This window comes from Schistocerca cancellata, chromosome 6, assembly GCF_023864275.1.
Source record: "Schistocerca cancellata isolate TAMUIC-IGC-003103 chromosome 6, iqSchCanc2.1, whole genome shotgun sequence".
In the NCBI taxonomy this organism is placed as follows: Eukaryota; Metazoa; Arthropoda; class Insecta; order Orthoptera; family Acrididae; genus Schistocerca; species Schistocerca cancellata.
Genome location: NC_064631.1, coordinates 665,825,041 through 665,844,558, shown reverse-complemented (window position 1 = coordinate 665,844,558; position 19,518 = coordinate 665,825,041).

The window sequence follows — 19,518 nt, the reverse complement described above, 5'->3', positions numbered from 1 at the left end:
CATCCAGCACGAACGCTGGTCCAACTGAGGCGCCAGGTGGAAATGGCATGCAAGCCGTTCCACAGGACTACATCCAGCATCTCTACGATCGTCTCCATGGGAGAATAGCAGCCTGCATTGCTGCGAAAGGTGGATATACACTGTACTAGTGCCGACATTGTGCATGCTCTGTTGCCTGTGTCTATGTGCCTGTGGTTCTGTCAGTGTGATCATGTGATGTATCTGACCCCAGGAATGTGTCAATAAAGTTTCCCCTTCCTGGGACAATGAATTCACGGTGTTCTTATTTCAATTTCCAGGAGTGTACATTGGCGTAAGGACCACGAAGATAGAATTAGAGAAATTAGGCCTCGTACAGAGGCATATAGACAGTCGTTTTTTCCTCGATCTGTTTGTGAGTGGAAGAGGAAAGTAAATGACTAGTAGTGGTATAGGGTGCCCTCCACCACGCACCGTGCTGTGGCTTGCAGAATATGTGGAGTAGATGGAGTTGTAGCACGCGCATTCCTAACTTTCCGATGTTGCCCGCTGAAAGCAAGTATCACACGAAGTTTACATTCTAAACTGTCACAGCCATCGCATTTAACGATTATCGGGTTCAGTGATATTGACCACAGCGGCAACCCTAATAACGTTGCCTGGTGCCTCGAGCAATGTGATGAAATACTGATCTAATATGCACAGCCATTGAGGTCCATAACGGAAATACTTTTTTCGAAACTTTGCTATTAGCACAGGGTTAGGAAGTGGAAAAATATCTTTGAGAATTCATTACACTGATAGATCCAAGAGACCAACGAAATACAGATTCCAAAATATGGGAGTTATTGGGGGTGACTTTTGACTTTCTGTCTACACCATGAGACGCTCACTATTAGGCCATTGTCACTAAATACCAAATGATGAATATGACTTGACAGAGGATGCTGCGGTAGTTGCCAGTTACTGGCGCCGTAATTCGAACCATTCGAAGAATCTCTGTGGCCAGTGGCGAGCGATCTTGTCGTACGTCAAAGTCTGTACACGTTAGGTAGCTGGAGCAACTGGTGAATGGCGATGTGGTCGATCAAGGAAATTAATGTACTGAAAAAAATAATTTACGTTCCATGCATCTAGAAGCTACAATTCTAATCCAGTACGGCACATCCTTTCTTACGACAAAATTATGAGCCACCAAAATATGGAATTCAGTGGACTGTTAGTATGCCCGTGGTCTGCACTCGTTCTCACTTCAGGCGACCATTACCAACTGCCACGAAATGACCCTCTTCACCATTAATAACACCAAGTTAAGAATGTACGGTTTCACTATGGATCCTAATCCACATAAAGCATGATGTTTCGTCGCCGCCGCCGCGTAGGGTAGCCGCGTGGTCTAGGCGTCTTTTCACGGTCCACGCAGCTCCCCCCGTCGGAGGTTCGAGTTCTCCCTCGGGCATGGCAATGTGTGTGTGTTGTCCTTAACGTAAGTTACTTTAAGTTTTAAGTTAGCTTAAGTAGTGTGTAAGCTTAGGAACCGACGACCTCAGCAGTCTGGTCCCTTAAGACCTTACCACAATACCGCAACAGTATCATCTCTAGGGGTAGCTACGAAATTAAGACCCTTGCTTGGCAGTTTCAAGAAGGCTGCATCGAATTCCTCCACGCCCAGACTGATGACCGTGCAGGCGTCCTCATCCTGCTGCGAATTGTTGTTAAGACGTTCAAAGTTGAGTAGTTGGCAGGACGCTGATTTCTTACGCAGGTACTCCGCTTGGGAGCAGAAGGTTGTTAAGACGTTCAAAGTTGAGTAGTTGGCAGGACGCTGATTTCTTACGCGGGTACTCCACTTGGGAGCAGAAGGTTGTTAAGATGTTCAAAGTTGAGTAGTTGGCAGGACGCTGATTTCTTACGCGGGTACTCTGCTTGGGAGCAGAAGGTTGTTAAGACGTTCAAAGTTGAGTAGTTGGCAGGACGCTGATTTCTTATGTGGGTACTCCGCTTGCGAGCAGAAGGTTGTTAAGACGTTCAAAGTTGAGTAGTTGGCAGGATGCTGATTTCTTACGCGGGTACTCTGCTTGGGAGCAGAAGGTTGTTAAGACGTTCCAAGTTGAGTAGTTGGCAGGACGCTGATTTCTTACGCGGGTACTCCGCTTGGGAGCAGAAGGTTGTTAAGACCTTCAAAGTTGAGGAGTTGGCAGGACGTTGATTTCTTACGCGGGTACTCCGCTTGGGAGCAGAAGGTTGTTAAGACGTTCAAAGTTGAGTAGTTGGCAGGACGCTGATTTCTTACACGGGTACTCTGCTTGGGAGCAGAAGGTTGTTAAGACGTTCAAAGTTGAGCAGTTGGCAGGAAGCTGATTTCTTACGCGGGTACTACGCTTGGGAGCAGAAGGTTGTTAAGACGTTCATAGTTGAGTAGTTGGCAGGATGCTGATTTCTTACGCAGGTACTCTGCTTGGGAGCAGAAGTTTGTTAAGACGTTCAAAGTTGAGTAGTTGGCAGGATGCTGATTTCTTACGCGGGTACTCCGCTTGGGAGCAGAAGGTTGTTAAGACGTTCAAAGTTGAGTAGTTGGCAGGACGCTGATTTCTTACGCGGGTACTCCACTTGGGAGCAGAAGGTTGTTAAGACGTTCAAAGTTGAGTAATTGGCAGGACGCTGATTTCTTACACGGGTACTCTGCTTGGGAGCAGAAGGTTGTTAAGATGTTCAAAGTTGAGTAGTTGGCCGGACGCTGATTTCTTACGCGGGTACTCCGCTTGGGAGCAGAAGGTTGTTAAGATGTTCAAAGTTGAGTAGTTGGCAGGACGCTGATTTCTTACACGGGTACTCTGCTTGGGAGCAGAAGGTTGTTAAGACGTTCAAAGTTGAGTAGTTGGCAGGATGCTGATTTCTTACGCGGGTACTCTGCTTGGGAGCAGAAGGTTGTTAAGACGTTCAAAGTTGAGTAGTTGGCAGGACGCTGATTTCTTACGCGGGTACTACGCTTGGGAGCAGAAGGTTGTTAAGACGTTCAAAGTTGAGTAGTTGGCAGGACGCTGATTTCTTACGCGGGTTCTCCGCTTGGGAGCAGAAGGTTGTTAAGACGTTCAAAGTTGAGGAGTTGGCAGGATGCTGATTTCTTACACGGGTACTCTGCTTGGGAGCATTAGGTTGTTAAGACGTTCAAAGTTGAGTAGTTGGCAGGATGCTGATTTCTTACGCGGGTACTCTGCTTGGGAGCAGAAGGTTGTTAAGACGTTCAAAGTTGAGTAGTTGGCAGGACGCTGATTTCTTACGCGGGTACTACGCTTGGGAGCAGAAGGTTGTTAAGACGTTCAAAATTGAGGAGTTGGCAGGACGCTGATTTCTTACGCGGGTACTCGGCTTGGGAGCAGGAGGTTGTTAAGACGTTCAAAGTTGAGTAGTTGGCAGGATGCTGATTTCTTACGCGGGTACTCTGCTTGGGAGCAGAAGGTTGTTAAGACGTTCAAAGGTGAGTAGTTGGCAGGACGCTGATTTCTTACGCGGGTACTACGCTTGGGAGCAGAAGGTTGTTAAGACGTTCAAAATTGAGGAGTTGGCAGGACGCTGATTTCTTACGCGGGTACTCGGCTTGGGAGCAGGAGGTTGCGTCAACTGGAACCCAGTCTCGTCTGCTTATAGAGTTTGCTGTCAGAAGGCGTAGAGGCAGCAACTCTCTGCATGTCACATCAGGTCGGTGCCGCATGTCACGTAATGATCTGTCCTAAGCCTGCTTGATGTTTTATTCTGTTGGTCACTTTGGAATTGACGTGATGTTTAATTCTGGAAGATACCAGAACCACGTCACCTTTTCGGCATCTAAGCAAGGAACAGAGAGAACTGAGCTTTCTCTCTTCGTTGGTCGAAGCGTATCCAGTATTCTAATATTCAGCTACGTTTCCTCGCCACTGAGCTTTGTAATGTAATTCTTCAGGCTTTCCCTGTGAGGCGTTGTCATGTTGAATAGTCTGGTGCATTTTGCACGATATTTCATCTGCGTAAATCGCAGTCTTCCTCAGATACAGTCTGATACCGGTTCCAGTGTGGAACGAGTCCGGTATTTATGCTTATGTTGTGTTGTACGCACCGTCTGCGGTCAGCTGGAACTGTTGGGTTCTCTTCTAGCCGAGGCTTTTCCGAGCGCTGTGCGCGTGCTTTGTGTTATTATCCGACGACAGTGAAGCTGTATGAAGTTCTGGATGACTTGCTACTCGTTCTAGCCATTTAGTCTTCCTATTGTCGTCATTTTAAACCTCATGTGATCTACGACGTCCTGTTACCTTGGCGTGTCGTGTCAGGAATTCCGTCGGAGGTCCATGACCTTCACGAGCGGCTATAGTGTTCATTTCAGGCCGCTGGTGTTCAAATTTCCGCTGGGGCTCGGTAAAATGTCGTCAGGTTTTGGGTCTGTTGTCTCAGGTACCATTTAACTTGTGTCCTTTGATACATACACCAGGCTGCTTTCTCTAACTACGTCTTTATAGATGTGTCTGTCCCCTGTGGTATTGATGGTATCTCCGTTGCCTGTTTGAGTGTCGGGTTCCAGGCCGAGCTCAGCTTGAAACCGGTGACAGGGCTGTTTCGGTAACCGTGAAATTAACACATGCTTTGATTACGCTGTTCCAGTATCTGGATGACTGTATTAGAATATTGTCGTCGTTATACACTACTAGCCATTAAAATTGCTACACCAAGAAGAATTGCAGATGATAAACGGGTATTCATTGGAGAAATATATTATACTAGAACTGACATGTGATTACACATTCACGCAGTTTCGCTGCATAGATCCTTAGAAATCAGTACCCACAACAACCACCTCTGGCCGTAATGACGGACTTGATACGCCTGGGCATTGAGTCAAACAGAGCTTGGATAGCGTGTTCAGGTACAGCTGCCCACGCAGCTTCAACACAATACCACAGTACATCAAGAGTAGTGACTGGTGTATTGTGACGAGCCAATTGCGCGGCCACCACTGATCAGACGTTTTCAGTTGGTGAGAGATCTGGAGAATGTGCTGGCCAGGGCAGCAGTCGAACATTTTCTGTATTCAGATAGGCCCGTACAGGACCTGCAACATGCAGCGTGCGTTACCCTGCTGAAATTCAGGGTTTCGCAGGGATCGGATGAAGGGTAGAGCCACGGGTCGTAACACATCTGAAATGTAACGTCCACTGTTCAAAGTGCCGTCAATGCGAACGAGAGGTGACCGACACGTATAACCAATTGCACCCCATACCATCACGCCGGGTGATACGTCAGTATGGCGATGACGAATACACGCTGCCAATGCGCGTTCACAGCGATGTCGCCAAACACGGATGCGATCATCATGATGCTGTAAACAGAACCTGGATTCATCCGAAAAAATGACATTTTGCCATTCGTGCACCCAGGTTCGTCGTTGAGTACACCTTCGCAGGCGCTCCTGTCTGTGATGCTGTGTCAAGGGTAACCACAGCCATGGTCTCCGAGCTGACAGCCCATGCTGCTGCAAACGTCGTCGAACTGTTCGTGCAGATGGTTGTTGTCTTGCAAACGTCCCCATCTGTTGACTCAGTGATCGAGACGTGGCTGCACGATCCGTTACAGCCATACGGATAAGATACCTGTCATCTCGACTGCTTGTGATACGAGGCCGTTGGGATCCAGCACGGCGTTCCGTATTACCCTCCTGAACCCACCGATTCCATATTCTGCCAACAGTCATTGGATCTCGACCAACGCGAACACCAATGTCGCGATACGATAAACCGCAATCGCGATAGGCTACAATCCGACTTTTATCAAAGTCGGAAACGTGATGGTACGCATTTCTCCTCCTTACACGAGGCATTACAACAACGTTTCACCAGGCAACGCCGGTCAACTGCTGTTTGTGTATGAGAAATCGGTTGGAAACTTTCCTCATGTCAGCACATTGTAGGTGTTGCCACCGGCGCCAACGTTGTGTGAATGCTCTGAAGAGCTAATCATTTGCATATCACAGCATCTTCTTCCTGTCGGTTAATTTCCGCGTCTGTAGCACGTCATCTTCGTGGTGTACCTATTTTAATGGCCAGTAGTGTAAGTAATAGAATGATTTGCGCAACATAGGCACTGGAGTCAGTGTCAGAGAGCACCTGAGGAAGACTGCGATTCAAGCAGTTTTAATATCGTGCAAGAAAGACGCAAATAACGGGCAAAAACCCGATTGTTCAATATGATAATGAAGACCACCTTATCTAAAATAAACTCTAGAGAGGCAAATGTATTTATCACTGTCACTGTCTGCACTGTAACGGTTAACGAAGAAAGAATGAACAGAGTACAGGACAAAGCTGATAATGCGAGACCGAAGATAACACTGTAAATGATAGTTAGGTATGAAAGCAACTGAATGAAAATTAAATGTGATAACTGAACTAAAAACTGCAACGAAAACCTTCTAAAGGCTCTGAGGCAAACAAAGAGCCTTTTGCAACATAAACATAGCTGCCTATTAGTTAATAAAATTTAGGCTGTGTGTACGGATTACGGAACAGTTTGAACTAAAAGGAAAAATGCTACATGTGATGTATCTGAAATAACGGACTACAGAAAACCAGTGAAAGGGATGTTGGTAACGGAAAGGTGTCTCATTGCTAGCACTGAGTCCCTTTCTTAATCTTTTAACGTTCAAAAACTCATAATGGCTACCCAGAAGTTAGGTGATAACTGAACTTCTGCAAAGAGTTTTATCCTTATCGATCATTACCACAGTGTAAAGATTTCCACATTTATGACTTCCAAATACTTTTTTCATGCCAGTTTGCGTCCAAATATCCTTTATATCGTCATACCAGTGTGAAAAAGTTCACATTATGACTTTCAGACATGTCTGTCATGTCACTGGGCGTGAAAATATCTTCAAAAAGAAGCTTCCACTTGATATCTGTTACTGACGATATGAACAGCTCGAACACGATTTACAATACTCTTGGAATGGTCTCACAGAAGGCATTTCATCGAAGAACTACGTTATCTCACCCGTTGTTATGGGGGAATTATGTTCCATCACTGCTCATGAACGTTGTCACACCCTTGAGAGAACACACAGAAATGTACAGCGGGAAAAATTACTGATACTGTCCTCATGAAACAGTTTATACAAATAAGATACAACGTACAGTAAGATAGAGAGAGGGAGGTTGAAATCAGGATTTCCTGAGAAGTAATACACAAGTTACACAATGACTCCATTCAATTTCTGAAGACTCGTACACTGGAAGTTCCATTTACTTCAGATAAAAAAAATTCACCTGCTCCTGCCAAGACCTCTGTTGGCTTGTCACAGGGTAATAATATAATTACGATTTATTCGATACCTCATACCAATTACTTTTTTTTGGTAAAACAGTGAAAAATCCTGCAATATGCCATCACCAAAACGTACAACAAGGAACACAAATTCAGCAACTCTCACTCGAAACACGTACACTATCACACTCATGTCGCTGGGAAAAAAGATATGTATAGCACTCATGTACTGCTCTTTGATCGTAATTAAGTAATCAACATGTCAACCAACTCTTCATGAGTAAACTCATTTGCTTCGTATTACTGTTAAGGTACAATTCACATTGGCGGAGCTACTAAGGTGAGAGAAAGCTGAGAGTTGCTGATTGTAAACTCGGAGGGTAGAATAAAGTGGGAATCAATGTTGGCAACGCAAGTATCGAGAGCACATGAAACAAGTTTGTTTCCAAACAAGTAACACAGCCAACATTTACACTGGTGTGCAAGTACATTCATTGCGTGCGAATGGAAAGGCAGATGAAGGTAGGTAATGAGACGTAATACAGTTACTCTTACTAATCCACCTGATACCACGAGTCATCGATACTAAAATATCACAAAAATATCCCTGAGTAACCATCGCCATTTCGTGAGTGACTATTTCATGTTCACTCTGCACCGAAGCAGCCTAAGTATGTTTGTTGTATCTCCTCGGCACATTCTGCCCTCTACTGTGTACTATGAAAGACGGTGTTAGAACTTGTACGTCAGGCTGGTAATATTTATCATTGGTGATAAGCATCCCGAGGGACTCTATCTACTTTTCTAGATATAAAATTCCAAACACTGTAATTATAAATGCTTATGCATCAGATGCAGAGATCGAAACATTTCGAATATACTGAGGCTAGAGTGTGGAGTTGAACGAAGCTGATCACTGAAGAGCCAAAGAAAGTGGTGCACCTACCTAACACTGTGTAGGGCCCCCCGCGAGCACTCATAAGTGTCGCGACACGGCGTGGTACGGACTCAACTAAAATCTGACGTACTGTTGGAGGAAATTAACAACATGAAGATTTCTTCAAAACAGCACGTTGCAAGGCATCCCATATATGCTCAATATGTTCTTGTCTGGGGAGTTTGGAGGCCAGCGGAAGTGTTTAAACTCAGAAGAGTGTTCCTGGAGCCATTTTGTAGCAATTCTGGGCGCGTGGGGTATCACATTGTCCTGCTGGAATCGCCCAAGTCCGTCAGAATGTACGATTGACTTGAATGGATGCAGGTGAGCAGACAGAATGCTTGTGTAAGTGTTACCTGTCAGAGTCGTATCTAAATGTACAAGCGGTCCCATATGACTCCAACTGTACACGCACCATACCATCACAGAGCCTCCACCAGCTTGAACAGTCCCCTGCCGACATGCAGGTGGTCTCCACAACCGTACACGTCGATCCACTCGATCCAATTTGAAACGAGACTCATACGATCAGGCAACATGTTTAGTCGTCAGTAGTCCAATGCCGGTATTCACGGGCCCAGGTGAGACGTACAGCTCTGCGTCGTGTAGCCATCGCGCTACGCGAGTGGGCCTTAGGCTCCGGAAGTCCATATCGATGATGTTTCAATGTATGGTTCGCATGGTGACACTTATTGATGGCCCAGCGCTGAAATCTGCAGCAATTTGCGGAAGGGGTGCACTTCTGTCACGTAGAACGATTCGCTTCAGTCGTCGTTGACCCCATTCGTGCAGGATCTTTATCCGGCCGCAACGATGTTGGAGATTTGATGTTTTACCGGATTCGTGATATTCACGATACACTCGTGAAATGGTCATACAGGAAAATCTCCACTTCATCGCTACCTCGGAAATGCTGAGTCCCATCTTTCTTGCGCCGACCATAACACCACGTTCAAACACACTTAAATCCTGATAACCTGACATCCTAGCAGCAGTAACGGATCCAATAAATGCGGCAGACATTCGTTGTCTTTTACAGGCGTTGCCCACAGCAGCTCCGTTTTCTGCCTGTTTACATAGCTCTATATTTGAACAGCCATGCCTACACCAGTTTCTTTGGCTCTTCAGTGTAGCTCTCAGTTGCCCCCATGAACCTTTCGTTGTAGCAGATTTGACAGTAAGTATCCTTGTATGAAGTTCGGTTGGACTCACGAGCTGTTCGATGAGTAGCAGAGGTCGTCGATTTCACGCCATGCGTCGATCTTTTCGAAACATTACACCCCCCCATGTAAAGCGCTGACGTGATGTGCTGGAACGCACGCAGTGTTGAAAGGGAGAGTGCGAAGACTCACGGCTAAAATCGACCAGACGATTTTAATTTGTCTGCGGATGCATCATTGTTCTCTTTACAAGACATGCAGAGGTGCACGTCACCCGTCTTTCTCAGTAATATTTGATGAATCGTAAAATTATTCTGTGCATTGTAACGTCTATTAGCAAAAGACATATTATGTAGTAACGAGAAAACCTTGTGTATCATACTTTGTTATTGTATAAAATTATGTATTTTTTTATTATTTATTTTAGATAATATCTGTGTCGGCGAGTACTGAAACCGCCACAGACGATAAATATCAAACAAAGATGAGAATGTGCAACTAGTATAAATAATACAGAGCGAACATTAATTTCTTTGTCGTCGTCTTCTTCTTGGAGTTAAGCGAGTAGGATAGCCTGTGACGTTGTATTGTACGCTAGCGTAGCCTTCTTTTGTCAAGACAGAGATGTACGCCATTACGTACTCATTTTAAAGGTGTGTAATAGTTAACATATTTAAATGTTTTGAATAAAGTTATTTAAATGAAACCTTGCATTATTAGTTGTAGTAGCTTGCTTGGCATATTATCCCATCCTTTTGAGACATTTTCAGTTATTTAAATATTATCCGTGGTGCCGAGCTGCGCTACGAACGAACGAGCCGCTGCCGCGGCGTATTCAAACTACATTAAATGAAATCTATCATACCGCAAAGAAGCGGGAAGGTAATAGTGAAACAAAATTATTTATTTCAGCTTCCGGACTTGCAGAGCAGAGCAGCAGATTTTATGATGTGTTGCAGGTTGACGCGGGCCGCTGATAATATATATAACTAACAGTACAAAAAGATAATTTACCTTCGTAATGTAATAGTAATCTTGCTGTGCTTGGTTCTGGTCTGGCAAACCTTATAGTGAAAACGTATTTTTCTCCGATAATAGTCTCATGTTCTTGTGCTAGTCGTGGTACTGAATGGTGTTTTACTGATAACCAAAATCCACTGCAAAATTTTGTTGTTGAACAATCATGCGAACTGTAACAGCAGTATTCATAACAAAGTAATTTTCATTTTCAATAACTGTAAAGTAGGGAAGATATGTTGACTTTTAGAGTGAGTTACAATAACGAAAAATGTTCCTTTAATAGAAAGCCAGATACAGAACAATAAGAACCCAATATATTCTGTTTTGTTGAAAATTAATGATTATAAAGAAATTCATAGCACAGAATTACTAAAAGGTATTTCGCGGCTCTTTTCACTATATAATAATAGTAAAACAAAACAAAGCAAATAATAGAAAAGAGCATACGAAGCGAAAGCATATAAATGAAAATCCAGAATCCCTGCTTACAAAATCTCTGATCAGAAGGATCAGAATCATATGAGCTACGACCGACTGTAGCAGCCGTTGTTTCATTAGTTCATTTATCGCTCATCAGCTGAAACGCTTAGAAGTACTACCTCCATAATTAACGACCACAACAACTGTATGTATTTGATTTGTGACTACAGTCTTTAATTACTGCGCTAGGAGCTACTTAAGTCAAAATTAGGCGTCATACACATTACTGGACAGCTAACACAAACAATCAGTCACACATCATGAAATATCTTCACAATTGCTTTGAAAAGATGTTGCTGCTTTTATCTTTCTAAATGACTTTACAAATTCCATAACACAAACTGTTCATTAGCACTTAAAGTACAGACATGCAAAAGCCTTACCTTCATACGAGGACTAGGAAACGTTGAAGTTGGTAGTCTAAGAAAGAGGCTGTCACCTAATTCCGTCATTCACTGCTATCTGTAAATGTTTAAGTTAGTTTACAGTTTTCAGAATAGGTTTCAGCAGTGCTATAAAGTGGTCATTAGGATATCAGAATGCAACTTCGCTATTAGTTCCGCGTGTGGAGACCGTTAAGTGGAGCGATGGTGTGACAATTTAGGGTTTTCACAGCGTGCCGAGCAATATCTCGCTCAAGTTGGGGAGCGAGGCGGTAATTAATTTTCGACGACGCACTCGGGCGGCCATCGCTTTGTCGCCCTGCAGCAATATCGCTGCTGGAATCGTAGACAGTTGGATGAGCCCTTTCACGGGAAGCGACAGGTACCTAAAGCTAAAACTGTGGAGAAAACGATAATGAAGCTAGAGTCCTTTCGTGTTTTTCCTGCGATTCAGAAGAGGACACTGTTAGCAGAAGTCACAAAGGCTTATCTTTTTTTATTTAGTGTTCTCAATCCCACTCATTAACCAAGGCAGTCAGAACTAAAGAGAAAAATATAAAGCTCGTAGTCATTTACGACCATTCGTAGCATATGACGTGTAGAAACGACTCTATGTAATATGGGTTTTCACTGTGAAAAAAAAATGCACTTGGTGGAGAGAAGGGATCATCAGATGAGAGTACGACATGGCAGTATTTGTTAGAATAAGACTGAGGAAATTTACAAACGTTTTGTAGAGAACATCATCTGACGTTCTACATAAGTACTCCAAAGTACCATTTCTAACATTTATAACTGAAATGTAAAACTAACGTGTTTGGTTCACAGAATCGAAGTGGACGCAGGGGTTCGACATGGTGGCCTTAAACTGGACTATCCCCCGCCCCCCCTCCCCCATCCCCTCATAGATGGTATGAGTGGCGAACCAGTCAGTAACGGTCAATGATTTACTTCTTCACTCTCAATATGCAGAGACAAATAACATCTACATTCCGCAGAACACTCCACGTTCTGCAATAGTAATTGTTCTCCCCCCTCTCCCCCCTCTGTCCACTTCTGCTGATACATTCGTGAATGGGGTCGGTGGAGACCAACCTATTCGTGCGCCGTGTAAGGGTACAGTAACCTTGCATCAGTCTTGCCAATCGTTTTCGGCCATGTCTTATTACATGTGAAAAGTCCCTACTTTCACCTTGAAAGTCGCTGTGAACACAAAACGTCTTGACTGACGACAAAAAAAAAATACAAAAATAGAAAAAGCAAAACAAAATAAAATAATAATAAAAGCTCTTCACGTACTGGGTAGTAAAATTTCCATGTTATCAACAATTTTGTACACTCAATAGTCACTGTTTTCACAGTGTTATTTGGGAAGCTTGCAGCTGTTGCCGGCCGGTGTGGCCGTGCGATTCTAGGCGCTTCAGTCTGGAACCGCGTGGCCGCTACGGTCGCAGGTTCGAATCCCGCCTCGGGCATGGATGTGTGATGTCCTTAGGTTAGTTAGGTTTAAGTAGTTGTAAGTTCTAGGGGAATAATGACCTCAGATGTTAAGTCCCATTGTGCTCACAACCATTTGAGCCCAGCAGCTGTTCGCCTCTACGCTGTGTGCAACGGTACATCTTTCTGTGCTTCCTACTAAAGGCTTTAACAGACGCAGAGAAATGGAGTCTTTAGTTTGGAAATGACGCAGTATCCAGGTATTCTCATTTGGAGGTTTATGAAGAAAAAAGACTCATGTTTAGTGTTATTATTACACTCCTGGAAATTGAAATAAGAACACCGTGAATTCATTGTCCCAGGAAGGGGAAACTTTATTGACACATTCCTGGGGTCAGATACATCACATGATCACACTGACAGAACCAGAGGCACATAGACACAGACAACAAAGCATGCACAATATCGGCACTAGTACAGTGTATATCCACCTTTCGCAGCAATGCAGGCTGCTATTCTCCCATGGAGACGATCGTAGAGATGCTGGATGTAGTCCTGTGGAACGGCTTGCCATGCCATTTCCACCTGACGCCTCAGTTGGACCAGCGTTCGTGCTGGACGTGCAGACCGCGTGAGACGACGCTTCATCCAGTCCCAAACATGCTCAATGGGGGACTGATCCGGAGATCTTGCAGGCCAGGGTAGTTGACTTACACCTTCTAGAGCACGTTGGGTGGCACGGGATACATGCGGACGTGCATTGTCCTGTTGGAACAGCAAGTTCCCTTGCCGGTCTAGGAATGGTAGAACGATGGGTTCGATGACGGTTTGGATGTACCGTGCACTATTCAGTGTCCCCTCGACGATCACCAGTGGTGTACGGCCAGTGTAGGAGATCGCTCCCCACACCATGATGCCGGGTGTTGGCCCTGTGTGCCTCGGTCGTATGCAATCCTGATTGTGGCGCTCACCTGCACGGCGCCAAACACGCATACGACCATCATTGGCACCAAGGCAGAAGCGACTCTCATCGCTGAAGACGACACGTCTCCATTCGTCCCTCCATTCACGCCTGTCGCGACACCACTGGAGGCGGGCTGCACGATGTTGGGGCGTGAGCGGAAGACGGCCTAACGGTGTGCGGGACCATAGCCCAGCTTCATGGAGACGGTTGCGAATGGTCCTCGCCGATACCCCAGGAGCAACAGTGTCCCTAATTTGCTGGGAAGTGGCGGTGCGGTCCCCTACGGCACTGCGTAGGATCCTACGGTCTTGGCGTGCATCCGTGCGTCGCTGCGGTCCGGTCCCAGGTCGACGGGCACGTGCACCTTACGCCGACCACTGGCGACAACATCAATGTACTGTGGAGACCTCACGCCCCACGTGTTGAGCAATTCGGCGGTACGTCCACCCGGCCTCCCGCATGCCCACTATACGCCCTCGCTCAAAGTCCGTCAACTGCACATACGGTTCACGTCCACGCTGTCGCGGCATGCTACCAGTGTTAAAGACTGCGATGGAGCTCCGTATGCCACGGCAAACTGGCTGACACTGACGGCGGCGGTGCACAAATGCTGCGCAGCTAGCGCCATTCGACGGCCAACACCGCGGTTCCTGGTGTGTCCGCTGTGCCGTGCGTGTGATCATTGCTTGTACAGCCCTCTCGCAGTGTCCGGAGCAAGTATGGTGGGTCTGACACACCGGTGTCAATGTGTTCTTTTTTCCATTTCCAGGAGTGTATTTTTATGTGTTTTTAGTCATATTGTCTGTTCGCTTTACCTAAGGCTGTCGGCTACTGGATACTTGGGAAGTGCAGATATGCAGGTGGGGTGTCGCGAGGAACAGATGTTCCGCGTAATAGAATGAAAGAAAACTATCTGCCCGACATAAAATTTTTATTTTTTTCAAATGACTAGCCTCTGGGTTTTACTAGGTCCCAATCTTCGAATTATATATTGTGAAGCCCTGAAACGTGAATCTGAAGAAATAAAAGTCAGCACACGAAAGACGACCTTTTTTTGTACAACGGTAAAACAAAACAGGTGCAGGTAAGCGAGGGAACCAATACCACTGCCAAGATTCTCAGGATGTTCCGCAATTCCAGGAACTTAACCAGCTTGTGATTCTTACCGAACACGTGTTGTGATGGACATGGCGCATGGAAGTATCAATGTTCCATAAAAGCACTTATAGAGACGTTCATTGATAGCTCTGCTAGCCTATTAGTCAATTACAGGAAGTAAATAAGATCTCAACAGTTACTATTTGTGAACTATGTTATTTTTTCACACAACCGGTTTTTTAGATTAGATTAGATTAGTTTTTCGTTCTATAGATCCGTGCTGAGGAGATCCTCGTGGATGTGGAACATGTCAATTTATTTTAAGCTGAAATAACAATACTAATAGTATGAATATATACAATACATCATTGGTTTCTATTAAAAAATTCGTCAATGGAGTAGAAGGAGTTGGCCACTAGTAAGTCTTTCAGGCTCCTTTTAAACTGATCTTTATTCGTAACTAAATTTTATATGTTTGCTGGCAAATTATTGAAGATGAGTGTTCCTGAGTAGTGGACCCCTTTTTGAACTAAAGTAAGTGCTTTTAAGTCCTTGTGCAGATCATTTTTGATCCCGGTATTGTATGTATGAACTGAGCTGATTTTTGGAAAAAGAGATATATTATTTTGGACAATTTCATTAAGGAGTAAATATACTGAGAGTCAGTAGTTAGTATACCCAGTTTTTTGTAGGGGTTTCTACAGGACATCTGTGAATTTACTCCACAAATAATACGTATTACACCCTTTTGGACTCTGAAAACTTTTGTTTGGCTTGAAGAGTTACCCCAAAATATTATACCATATGACATTATGGAATGAAAGTAGGCAAAGTATGCAAGCTTTTTCATTTTTGTGTCGCCTATGTCTGCTAACTCTCGAATTGCAAATACAGATTTGTTAAGGCGTTTCTGCATTTCAGTGGTGTGCTCCTCCCAACTGAATTTATTATCAAGTTGTAATCCCAGGAATTTAAGACTGTCGACCTCTTTTACTTGCTCTTCTTCATACTTTATGCATATGCTGGGTGGAAACCTCTTACAGGTTCTGAATTGTATATAGTGAGTCTTTTCGAAGTTTGTCAGTGAGTTGGCTTCAAACCATTAATTAATATCCATGAAAATATCATTAGCAGATCTTTCTAGAACTATACTCGACATTTTATTTATTGCAATACTGGTGTCATCTGCAAACAAAACGAACTCTGCTTCTGGCAGTGTAACTGATGAGAAATCATTAATATACACAAGAAAAAGCAATGGCCCTAAGAAGGATCCTTGTGGGACACCACATATAATTTCTTCCCATTCTGATGATGACTGATGACTTAATTCACTATTCCCTTGCACTGACACCCTTGGTTTCTTGTTAGTGAGGTATGATTTGAACCATTTTCGAGCACTGCCCATGACACCATAGAATTTTAATTTATTTAAAAGGATGTTGTGGATCACACAATCGAATGCCTTTGACAAATCACAGAAATTACCTGCTGCTTGTAACTTGTTATTTAATGAATTAAGTACATTTTCACTGTAGGTGTAAATAGCCTTCTCGATATCAGAACCCTTCAGCAATCCAAACTGTGTTCTTGATAATATGTTATTTGTGGTCGGATGGTTGAGAAGCTGCCTGTACATTACTTTTTCAAAAAATTTTGACAATGCTGGCAAAAGTGAAATCGGTCTGTAGTTTGATGGTATCTCTTTATCCCCTTTCTTAAATAGAGGCTTAACATCTGCATATTTTAGCCAGTCAAGAAATGTCCCAGTTTTAATTGACTGCTTACACAAGTAACTTAGAATTGTACTAAACTCACAAGAACATGCCTTAATTAACTTTCTTGATATTTCGCCGTAACTACTAGAATGCTTTGCTTTGAAAGATTTTATTATGGAAGTTACTTCTTTTGGTGAGGTGAGTGACATATTCACGTAACTGAAGCTATTTGTAAAGGCTAGTTTCAGATATTCAAGGGCATTATTTACTGATCCTGACAATCCCAATCTATCAGTAACGGATATAAAGTTTTTGTTAAATAGATTTGCCACACTATGCCCATCGGTTACTAATGTGTCATCTACCCTTAGTGCTATTTGCTCCTGTTCCTTTCTGCTTCTACTAGTCTCCTCTTTCACTATATCACGTATTGTTTTTATTTTGTACCGTGACATTGCTATCTTCTTCTCGTAGTGCATTTGTTTAGATGTCTGAATTACTTTTTTTAATATCCTGTATTTAGCTAAATCGTCAGAATAGGAGCTATTCTTGGTCGACAGATACATTTTCCTTTTTGTCTTACAGGAAATCTTTATTTCTTGTATAATCCATGGTTTTATTATAGACTTCTGTTTAATTTGAGCAACTTTTGGAGAAAAACAGTTTTCAAACATGGTGTTGACATTGTTCATGAATGTGTTATATTTTTCATTCATGTCGTGAGCACTATAAACATCCTTCCAGTTCAACTACCGTGCTGCTCGTGGCGAAACAGTAGAACACTTAGAACGTGAAAACGTAGATGTATGTCCACACGATGCTCCTTTCCTCTGGTGCAATCGCTGACGCTCAGGAATAAAAGGGCATGCACAAAAATTAATAGAAAGAATGCGTGTAAGCCTCTTGTGTCTAGACGTTGCAAGCGATCTGCTGTTGAGTTTTTTGCGATGTAAGGCTATGGAAGACGTAAACGCAAGACGACTATAGGTAAAACGGTAAACAGCAGAGGTACGAGAAATGCAAAGTGACGCTGATGTTTTGTTTGCATATTTCCAAGAAAGTCGGTCCCAGCGAGATTTGAGAATTTCTGATTAGCCAATTGTAGCGAAAGGCCTAGAGCAATAACATTTCGTTAGGCTACAATCAGCTACCTATACACCAGTTTGAGCGATGTATTTCGCATTTCAAAAGACCGCATTTCAGTGATTATTTCTGAAGCTGAGAAATACGACACCCTACATACTTAAGGGAGGTTCATGGTCGTTTAAATAACTATTAATTCATCATTTTCAATTTATAAAATGTTGTTTACACAACCTCGTTCATGGAAGGTTACATTTAGATTAACGTTCTCCTACTCGACAAATTCGGTAAAGCCATAGATACTTGTATCCTCTAGGATGGAGGTTGTGTTTTCCAGTTTTGTATTTTGTTCATCATCAGTGCCCTTCATTTCTATCTCTGCTGTAGCTTGGTGAGGAGCTCCATTTATCCCATGTTTTCTTTTGTTCACCTGTCTAGCTCTTCAAAGGTTGTGCTATAGAATAGCCATAACATTAACATTCGTCGAAAGTATTCATATAACTTTATCATAGATTTATATATGCTATTTATTCTCTGATTTCCTGCTACGACAATTATTTTTCTCATTGAAGCATGTGATGGCTACATCAGACAGAGCTTGTGCGGTAAAAGCTGTGCCATCTAAAGTCACGATTTCCAGTAACTGTGTAAAAGTACGCTGTCTGTATTCAGAAAAAGTGCGTAACAATTACATATAATAATATCTTACTGGAAGTGCTAGTGTCTTCGTCTATACATAACGGAACCTTGTGAATTTGCTGAATATCGTTCAGTTTATCGGTCTAGTTTTAGCCACAAGATATTTTAAAATACTTGTGCATTTTTCTTCTGTTGTTGTTGTTGTGGTCTTCACTCCAGACACTGGTTCGATGCAGCTCTCCATGCTACTCTATCCTGTGCAAGCTGCTTCATCTCCCAGTACCTACTGCAACCTACATCCTTCTGAATCTGCTTAGTGTATTCATCTCTTCGTCTCCCTCTACGATTTTTACCCTCCACGCCGCCCTCAAATACTAAATTGGTGATCCCTTGATGCCTCAGAATATGCCCTACCAACCTATCCCTTCTTCTAGTCAAGATGAGCCACAAATTTCTCTTCTCTCCAATTCTATTAAATACCTCCTCATTGAAACTTCCTGGCAGATTAAAACTGCGTGCCCGACCGAGACTCGAACTCGGGACCTTTGCCTTTCGCGGGCAAGTGCTCTACCATCTGAGCTACCGAAGCACGACTCACGCCCGGTACTCACAGCTTTACTTCTGCCAGTATCTCGTCTCCTACATTCCAAACTTTACAGAAGCTCTCCTGCGAACCTTGCACAAATAGCACTCCTGAAAGAAAGGATGCTGCGGAGACATGGCTTAGCCACAGTCTGGACGATATTTCCAGAATGAGATTTTCACTATGCAGCGGAGTGTGTGCTGATATGAAACTTCCTTGCGGATTAAAACTGTGTGCCCGACCGAGACTCGAATTCGGAACATTTGCCTTTCGCGGGCAAGTGCTGTACCATCTGAGCTACCGAAGCACGACTCACGCCCGGTAGTCATTCAGGAGTGCTAGTTCTGCAAGGTTCGCTGGAGAGCTTCTGTAAGGTTTGGAAGGTAGGAGACGAGATACTGGCAGAAGTAAAGCTGTGAGTACCTGGCGTGAGTCGTGCTTCGGTACCTCAGATGGATAGCCAGCGTTCGGCAGGGCAGCAGTGCGCACCGCGCTCGGCCGTAGACGCCGCTGCGCGCGCGAAGTGTTTTGTTTACTTCCTCGTCACAGCGCTTCTCAGTCGAACACTCTCTAATGGCCAACTCTAACTGGAAGAACAGTCTGAAGTTCACCTTCTCAAATGAATACGCACGACCCAAACCACTGGCCGTCGAACGCTTCCTACGCGAAGACGTAAAGATCCCTCGTGACGAACTCATCGGCATACACCTATTGATCATTAGCAGCGTCGTTTATATTAAGATGACTTCC